This window comes from Glycine max, chromosome 9 (genome assembly GCF_000004515.6).
Source record: "Glycine max cultivar Williams 82 chromosome 9, Glycine_max_v4.0, whole genome shotgun sequence".
In the NCBI taxonomy this organism is placed as follows: domain Eukaryota; kingdom Viridiplantae; phylum Streptophyta; class Magnoliopsida; order Fabales; family Fabaceae; genus Glycine; species Glycine max.
This window is the reverse complement of record NC_038245.2, coordinates 47,672,062-47,681,970: the sequence shown is the minus strand read 5'-3', so window position 1 is coordinate 47,681,970 and position 9,909 is coordinate 47,672,062. Positions and strand designations below refer to the sequence as shown.

General features: G+C 34.3%; 2 long non-coding RNA genes across 2 annotated transcripts; one reads left to right on the top strand and one right to left on the bottom strand.

Annotated features, from left to right (window-relative positions):
• Positions 1 to 214: 214 nt before the first annotated feature.
• Positions 215 to 1,539, bottom strand: LOC121172785 (uncharacterized). The gene is made up of 3 exons (XR_005886431.1): positions 1,316 to 1,539; positions 758 to 840; positions 215 to 618 (listed from the first exon to the last, which is right to left on the bottom strand). It is a non-coding gene; the product is annotated as an uncharacterized lncRNA (long non-coding RNA).
• Positions 1,540 to 2,014: 475 nt separating this feature from the next.
• LOC100816386 (sterol 3-beta-glucosyltransferase UGT80A2-like) lies at positions 2,015 to 9,622 on the top strand. The gene is made up of 14 exons (NR_163579.1): positions 2,015 to 2,305; positions 2,499 to 2,689; positions 3,477 to 3,713; positions 4,312 to 4,423; positions 4,966 to 5,136; positions 6,444 to 6,507; positions 6,706 to 6,763; positions 7,054 to 7,231; positions 7,495 to 7,625; positions 8,098 to 8,200; positions 8,292 to 8,368; positions 8,453 to 8,500; positions 8,587 to 8,736; positions 9,063 to 9,622. It is a non-coding gene; the product is annotated as a sterol 3-beta-glucosyltransferase UGT80A2-like (long non-coding RNA).
• Positions 9,623 to 9,909: the final 287 nt, after the last annotated feature.

The following is a 9,909-nucleotide window of genomic DNA, read 5'->3' as shown; positions in this document are numbered from 1 at the left end:
TAAGTTAAAAAATTAAGTAAAAGAAAAAATATGACCAAGCCACCATTTTAATATAAAAAAAACAAATCAAAAGTGCAAAACCTTGCGCCTCTTTGATGCGAGCGTGTCTTAACATAATAACTAGTGTCTCCATACCATCAGTCTCTTCCAAATAATTAACCAATTGTAAACAAAGGTCATCCTAAAGAGTACAGGTAACAATTTGACCACTATGATCAAATAAAAAATTTAATTTTGTAAATCTCATACTAAGCACGTAAAGGATAATAAATAGATAGAGATATTTTTTGTACCTTAGATCTTTCATTTTAATTTTGTCAATTTCCATGTCTTTAACCCCTATTTTCTTATAAGGACATGAATCTTGTCAATCTGCGAGAACAAAAATCATAGTCCAAAGGTAATAATCCGAAAACAAATTATTATAACACCATACAATATCTATTAACAACATAAGAAAGTTAAATAAGACAACATTTTCATCCATGATAATCATTTCAGCTTGTTCAGATTTATCTTTAGTTTCAACAAACCACATGTTTATGATTCTAATGGCAAGCTTCAAGGTATCATTTGTGTTATCGATGTCCCTTATGAAATCCCTACAACGTGCCATGCCTGGAGAAAATAAATAAAAAATAATCAACAACTAATAACAATCATCTATCTGGCACAATCTGGCAAGATGATAAAACACAAAATCAGCTCGTAAATTAGTCTTTTGTGCAATACCAAAACATATACAAAAAATGCTCACCTTTTGTTTTGTAACTATTTTTTTTGCAGAAAACCAAAATCACCTTTCCCACCCAAAGCACGATCACCAAATGCAAAACGTATCTAAACAGAGAAGTGAAACCAATCATGTACATCAATCAAAAGAAAAAGAGAGAGAAAAATATCTAAGGAAATGAGAGAGGAAAAATCTAAAACTATGTATTAATCTATTTTTTATCAAAATCCAGAGGTCAGGGCAAAAAACCTGTTTTTACCACTAAATTTAGTGGTTGTTTCATTAAGTTTCTATATAATGTTGTGCATTAAAATTTTCAAGATTAAAAAATTATAAACGGTTGAAGATTATGCAGATCAAAGACATATGTAGGAAGAAGAATCTAGAAGATAAGAAAGTGAATTAACTGATCATGCAACCAGCGAAAAGCTACTACTGGTTCTGCTTCTTTAATGAAAGTTTTTGTATAATGTTGTCCATTAAAATTTTTAAGATTAAAAAATCATAAACAATTGAAGATTATGCATATCAAAGAAGACATGTGTAGGAAGAAGAATCTAGAAGATAAGAAAGTAAACTAACTGATCGTGCAACTAACAAAGAGCTACTGTTGTTTCTATTTCTTTACTGGGACTAATAAAACCCTCGATCCGCAAGAAGAAAATGGATGTGAATACCTAACTGAGCTAAGAGAGAAAATGCATAATAGAGAGGGTAAAATATCTAAGAAAATGAGAGGAAAAAAATGTAGAACCACACCAAATACTAGATATTGACATAGGAAAAATCTAGAACTATAGGAAGACACTCCTTGAATACTAGTGATATGTACTTTGAGTGCTACTTAGGATATAATATGAAAGGAATCAAGTGATGTGTACTTCCAGTACTGTACTATACATGATATGCACTTTCACTTTTCTTGAGAAAGAGGTAAGAAGATCAATAAGCCAAAAAGACAAAAAAACCAAAAAAGTTGACACGTGTCAAGTGAGGGCAGAAATATATTTTCATTCGTCTACAACTTTCATATATATTTAATAGATAATAGAAAAAAATTAATCAAACAATACTCGAAAAAAAACAAACGAATGCTGTGTCGATTAAAAATGTACTGTATTTTTTCCTGTTAGAAAAAAAAAGTGGAGTATTTTAAAGCAAAAAACATGCTAGTAGTTGAGCGACACATGCATGCATGCGGTGCAGTGAATGATCATTCAATTCAATAGTAGCAGTTACAGTATCATCATCATATCATAACGCAGACAAACTAACAAACCGACGTGCCTCGTAACCGTTCCTCTCCACCACCTTCCACGTGGCACCCACCTTCATCTTTTCTCACGCCTTCTCCTTTCCCTTCCCAATTAAAAAAAAAAAGCACTCTGAAAATCCCAACATCAACATCGCCATCGCCAACTCCAAACTCTTTTCATAAACTTCCCAAACAACACATCATTCATTCTCCCATGGCGGAAGCAAACACTCGTCACCACCGCGCAACCTCTTCTTCCAGTGACATCTCAGTCTATTTGGACGCCGACCACTCTTCTGTTCCCGCTGCTTCTTTCGGTAACCCCTTCCTCCTTTCGTTTCTCGAGATCGCGTGTTATTATTTTTATACTATATATGGTACGATATGATATGATGATGCAATTGGATAAATGTGGAATGATATTACTTGATAGTGTAGAATAAGAATGGAAAAAAAAATAATTCATGTGGTTATGTGGATTGGTTTCGTGTTTGGATTGTTCTTACGCAGGTCCTATTGACAGGAATCCATCATCCTCTACGCCGCCGTCGTCGTCGCGGAACGCCGCCGCTGCACCGGCTAATCAAGTTAACGATAAGAACGCTGCTGCTGCTGTTGCTAAAGTTGTTGGTAGGAGCAAGGGAAGCAGTGCAATGGCGCTTGCCAAGTTCCTTGACGAGAAAGTTCCCTTCAGGGAAAAGGTTTCACCAAAATCACTGTGTTGTATATCTATATATATATATATTCTTCGAATTTTATGCAATTGAGAACTCGCAGTAGGAATGTTGTTGTTGTTGGAAAGTTAGGTTTATGCATCTATTAACTTGGACAGTAGCATGCTGAAGTGTAATTTTATAGGTTTTTTTTTTTTTTGTTTTTAGTCCTTGTAAGAAATTTCTTTGAGCTTTTTATTCTTGCAATGTTTGCAATCACTTGCTTTGGTTACCAGCGCAACTTGTCATTAAAAGAAATTAATATGTTTTACATCCATGCTAGTATGGTGGCTTTCTTTGTTTTTAATTTTTGTTAGATATAGCGGGTTTCAGGCTGCTGTAATGATGAAGACCAAAATAAGTGCTGATGAATTTGTTGTATTCTTAAAAATGTGCGTGATTGAAAGTACCTTGATGAGAAAGTTACCTTCAAGAAAAAGGTTTGACTAGATCACCTAGTCGTATTCTTAAAGTTCTATGTGATTGAAAACTCTCCATTTTTGTTGTTGTTGGGAAGTTAGATTTATGCATCAATCAAATTGGAGGGTCTTAACAGTGGCATGCTAAGTGCAGTTTTGTGTTAAATGGGGTCTCAGTTGTACATATCTCTATACATATGTAGGTTGCTTAGTATGCCAACAATCATTCTGTATGCCTTGCATCACCTGATGCTACTTCGGATGATTTCTATGACTTCAAAATATTTAATTTAATGTTCCTAAATTCTCTGCAAGTATTTTTTTTAATCCTTGAAAACGGTTTGCAAATGTGGTAGATGCAATGGATAAAACAGGCTTCCATACTTAAGGATGACGGTACAGTTGGAATTAAAGTTCCAGGAGCAGGAAGTAATATTGAGCATGATGTTAAATGCAATGAATCTTATGATGAAATTTACAATGCAATACACAGTCAGGATATTCAGCCTATTGAGCCACTTCAAATCGTAATGCTTATAGTTGGCACACGGGGAGATGTCCAGCCATTTGTTGCCATGGGGAAGCGTCTTCAGGTGTTTTGTATTCCTGGTCTCTGAATTATTTGTTTTATACAATGAATATAGGAGTATATAATAGAATATGAAAATATTTGGTGTATAATTTTATTGCAGACTCTCTATAGAGGATAGAAGAATGCGTTGCACATCATTACTTTTTTTTTAGCTTTGGGATATAATTAGGGTTTGAAATGTTTAATTTTACTCTCGCAACATCTCAGAATAATAGAAATTATGTTATTAGTTCTTTGTGCTGAGGTTATATATTCAAGGTTTCAAATTGTGGTTAGGCTTGCAGTGTTTTAGAGTGATACAGAGTGATGAAGTCTGCAATTTTAAACCTAGCTTATATTAATGGCAGGTGCTTTTCAGAAACATTTAAAACCATGATATTCTGGACACATTTTATCAGTCTTGATCACTCCCTGATGCAGTCTTGATATTTAAAACAATTTATTTATAGTGAGCCCCATGATGCAGTCTCGATATTTCTTTATTTTTTTAATCATTTTCATTCTCTCCTCCTTTATAAGCATAGTTTTTTCAACTTAACTACTTAAGTTAATTTTAATCCTATGTAATGCAACCTAATTGAGGCTGGTGTCTTTTGCAGGAAGATGGCCACAGGGTTAGGCTAGCTACTCATAAAAACTTTGAAGATTTTGTCATGAATGCAGGCTTGTAGTTTTACCCTTTGGGTGGAGATCCCAAAGTTCTCGCTGGTTGTAAGTGTTCCTTGTCTTATCTAGAAGATGATCTTTCTAGATCCAACTTGCTTTAATGACATCACCTGGTAATGATCAGTGACCACTGGAACTATCTTTTATTAGTAGCTTGACCCAGCAGTCTAACTTGAACTGCAGATAGTAGGACTCCATTTGTAATTTTCTTTATAAATCAAATCAAACATAATTAATTAGATGAAATATACAGTCTGCTTAACCAGTGAGCTAGGTCTCATGGCACCCCATCCCTCCTTAAAAAGAAATGTCATTTATGCTGTAGATATTTGTCAAAGAGGCATTCCCAAAAAATTTATTTAAAAGGAAATGAAGATATCTATAACTTGAATAGAAGGTAAATGGAAGAATTAATGTAAAATCAAGAAATCAGATTTACTCCTCAGAATGAATGATATAGTTTTGCACATATGCAGGTGAGGGGATGCTAGTACCAGTTTTTAAATATAAATATTTGTAGGCTTCTGATGAATAGTGTTTCTTCTCTGTTCATGCTTTCAAACTATTTAAATACATGATTTCTTCAGATATGGTCAAGAATAAAGGCTTCTTGCCATCGGGACCTTCAGAAATACATATACAAAGATATCAAATCAAGGATATTATTAATAGTTTGCTCAATGCATGCGACAGTCGTTACCCAGAGTCTAATGCCCCATTTCAAGCAGAAGCGATAATTGCCAATCCTCCAGCATATGGTTAGATTTTACTTAAATTTAGTTTTCCTTTCAATTTCATCATGTTATGCCTCATAATAATTATAAATAACATTGAAAGAGAAGTCTTTTTTCATTGTAATTAGAATGTAATTCAAATATTTTATCAAGAAATAAGAGATTGCATAGTAAAAAAAAGTTCAACATCAAACTTGATGTCCCTTAAACTTTAAGGATTTGTATCCTCTGAAGTGCTTGGTATGTACAGAATGGTAATCTAACAATTCATTATAACTGTGCCTATATTGTATCTGTTAATCCACCAATAGTTATTAATTCAACACTTCATAGAATAAAAGTATGCCATTCATTTTAGAGGATCACAATCTAAAGTTTAAATTGTATTTGTCATTAGAAATAAAAAATCAATGAGAAAGAGAAAATGAGAAAAAGCTTGAGAGAGAAAATCAGGAAACTTTTTTTTCCTGAAACTATCAACTGAAAGAACTAACTGAATCATACGGGTTCTGTTACATTTACTCTGACTACTTAACAGATAAGGACAATTAGACTGACAAGATCAGCATATTGGAACTGAGTATTACCCTAACATTTTCTAATTGTAGTTTGGGTAGACCCTAGGAAAAAATAAATATAGAAACATTTCTGGAAGTTTTTTTTTTCTTTTTCTAGTGTGGTTTGGCAGCTTGTGATACTGATGAACACCTTACAAGGAAGCCTCTCTAGAGTGGCTTTTTAGTTGGTGTCAGTTTCCCACATCAGGGTCTTGTGAGACCATAAAGAGCAAGGTTTCTGGAGCTTTATGTTGATTGAGTTCGAAAGTATTAAATTTGAAGAGTGGGCCAAGTCAAAGGCATAGTGCGCAAGAGTGTATTGGCAGCAGCAATTTTCAGGTTTTATTGATTTGTTATTCTAGGGAAATTTGATGGCTAAACAGCTAGATTAGCTATGGTTTTGAGGATTACATCATTTCATTTGATTATTATACTGAAAAGGGTGCACTAGTTCAGCAAAGAAATGGGAAATAAACTTATGGGACTCTTTAGTGGTTGTGAAAAGTGACTCATGTCAGAGAGGGGAAGAACAATATCCTAGTTTTCTCAAGCTGACATACATGATTTAACACATTTTAGACTGAACAAGAATTTCCTCCTTTATGTTACTAAGTCCCAAAACATGGAAACTACTGATAGCAAATAGAAATAAATTTCACTGCAGAGGAATAGAAATGACTACAAGTCTAGAAAACTATCTGTGGGATTATTTGCAGCTATTATGTATTACTAAGAAATATTTTATGTTCTTTTAACATATATGAACTTATGCAGGGCATACTCATGTAGCTGAATATCTAAATGTTCCACTTCACATATTCTTCACAATGCCATGGACGTAAGTCTTGTTTCGAGATATGGGCTAATCCTGCCCTTAATTATCTATATTTCTATTGAGTTTTGTCCTATGTGTATCAAGCTTTGACTTGGGAATTAGGATAGTTCTCAGTATTGCATAAAGAACAGATAAGTAGATAAATTATAGGATATTTTTTATACTTTGATTTTGCATGATGATGTTTTACTATATTTGCAGGCCTACTAGTGAATTTCCTCATCCTCTTTCCCATGTTAAGCAACCAATTGGCTACAGAGTGAGTTCTACAGTCTCTGTTAATCTGAAATTAGTCTATCTATTAAGAGGAATGTTAGTGACACTGTCTAACACAGTCTCTATGTTTGACTGAAATTAATTGGAAATCACCAATTTTGGTGGGTCCCACCACTAAATCAAGAGAGAGAGAGAGACATTAAATGAGAAGTGTGACCCACCAAAGTTCATGATTTCCCATAAAGAGTGTAGCTAGCATTCTTCATCTATTAATTTCCCTTAAGATGTCTAAGTTATTGTTTTGCTTTGTGTTTTGTCTTTTGAGTCATTCAGCTCTCATATCAAATAGTTGATGCTTTAATCTGGCTTGGAATGCGAGACTTGATAAATGAGTTTAGGAAGAAAAAGCTGAAGCTAAAGCCTATTACTTATCTAAGTGGATCTTACACTCACCCTTTTGATGTGCCCCATGGTTATATATGGAGCCCTCACTTGGTCCCTAAACCAAAAGGTAGATGTGTATTTATAGTGTGCTCTCACATTGTAGTCCTTGCTTTTCCATTACTGATATACCACTATAGTTGTATGCAATTGTTATTACAATATGTAGGGTTGATGCATACTGCTACAGTGCCACATAATCATTATCATCTCTCATCAGCATCTCTTTCCTTTCCAGTTTTTTCTCTCTCTTTCTGACCTGGGTTTTCCTGGACTCTAGTTGTTTTTTGAAGGATGTTGTGACAATCTAATTGTGTTTTACTTGATCTGCAGACTGGGGACCTAAGATTGATGTCGTTGGATTTTGTTTCCTTGACCTTGCTTCAAATTATGTACCACCAAAATCGCTAGTAGATTGGCTTGAAGAGGGAGAAAAACCTATTTATGTTGGATTTGGTAGCCTTGTGAGTTTCTACGTTCATGTGTTTAGGTCATCTGATTACCCTTTGATGAATCTGCAGAATACACTATCTAAATATAACTTTTCCAATTATGTGAGACTCAGTGGTTTGTTCCCTACTCAGACATTGAATCAAATGTGCCTTACCTTTTGATATTTAATTTTGTTTTGAAAGCTGTCTATGAGAAGGAAACTTGAGGCATCATTTTTTTCAGAGTTGTTCCAAGAAGAGCCCATAACTTCATATTAGTTGTTCCAAACTAACTCCACTTAACGCACGCTCTAGAAGTGAAAATAAAGACTTGCATTTCATGTATTTGCCAAAAGCAGAGAAATGAAACTGGAGAAACAAACCTCTATTTTTATTGAGCTATAATTCTGCATTTGATTGTATTAATCATCAAAATAGATGTGTGCCATTATTAAACTCTGCAACCTCTATTCTAATGTAATTTTTTGGTTGGAGTATGGAACAGCCTTTACAAGAACCAGAGAAAATAACACGAATTATAATTCAAGCACTGGAAGAAACAGGGCAGAGAGGTATCATCAACAAAGGCTGGGGTGGTCTTGGGTCTTGTGAGTCATGATTTCTACTTTAAACATGCCGTTGGTATACTATTTTTTTTTTGCTTTGATTGTGAAACATGTAGTAATTTTTGTTTCTCAGTGGCAGAACAAAACAAATCTGTGTATTTATTGGACAACTGTCCACATGATTGGCCGTTTCCCCGATGCACTGCAGTGGTACCTGCTAAATTTTTCTCAGTAGAAATACTATTTTTTTTTTTTATTTAAATTGAATTTTGCTTTGAAAGTTGCAAATCTCAGGTACATCATGGGGGTGCCGGAACAACTGCCACGGGTCTTAGAGCTGAAGTAATGTATCGTGAAATTTGAAAATTTGAAACTTTATTGTTATATGCATCTCACAATATGATCATACCTATTCTACATTTTTGTAGTGTCCGACAACTATTGTACCATTCTTTGGGGACCAGCCATTTTGGGGAGATCGGGTGCATGCTAGAGGAGTAGGTCCTGCACCCATCCCGGTGGATGAGTTTACATTTGATAGGCTGGTTGATGCCATACGCCTTATGCTGAAACCAGAGGTAATACTTAACTGTGACTACGGATCAGAGCAGTTAGTATTATGAATGTAGTATATAAAATGTGTTTCGTTTATACATTTAAAAAAATATTTAATACCATAATTAAACAGGAAAAAGCATTTTTAATAGTTTATGCTTATCGAACTTCCATTTATTTACTGGTATGAAGTCGGAGATTAACAACTGGAAGTGGTCTTAACGACTTTAGTTTCAGTTAGTTATTTGTAATTGTGGTAATAGGTGCTGTGCATTCATTTGCCAACACTTTTTCATTGTCATCCTGGAAGGTTTTTCGTTTGTTTTTTTACTCTTGCTGATATATGCAGGTGAAAAAGCGTGCTGTTGAACTTGCTAATGCCATGAAAAATGAAGATGGGGTGCTAGGAGCGGTTAAAGCCTTCTATAAACATTATCCGCCCGAAAAATCAAAGTTCGATGACGCCAAGTCCAAGCAATTAGCCTCCACAGCCGAACCCAAACCAGTTCATAAATATTTCTCTATACGAGGATGCTTTGGTTGCTCTAAATCTTCTGGATATAAATAGCTTTCTTCATGCATCGACCATAAAAAAAATGCATACAAAAAAAAGCTGTCTTCATACAGCATACTTGTCCATGTAACCATGTTCGTTCTTTTGGTCTAATTCTGATATATCAGCAATTGTGAAAAGTAAATTGCCCCGGTGATTTTGTTGAGTTTGAGCTTCACCAGAAGCATTTCTGAAGGTTCCAGTATGTCAAGAGCTTGCTACTTTACTTTTTTTCTTCTTTTAGTGTAAGGTTTGTATGATAATACCCCTCAACATTAACCAGTGTTTTGTAGAATATAACTAATCATCTTCTTTGCAATATTTTATGGACAAGAAGTGTGCAAACTTGTTGGGTTATTTGTGTACTGGCCTTTTCCAAGAATTATATCCAAACCATAAAGTATTGGTTTGTTAATTTCCTCCACCGGTGTGTATATGTGAAATATCCCAACTCTGATAACAAGTTGAGAAAATCAACATGAAAATATTATCCCTTGATGAACAAGAAACAGAAATTTCCCGTTCTATGTATATGTCAAGAAAAGAACAAGATTAATGTTACACTTATTTGTAGACGATAAAAAGTTATTTATGGTGAAAATGGTTTATAATTGTTATTTTGTTCATAGTTACGTGTGCTTAG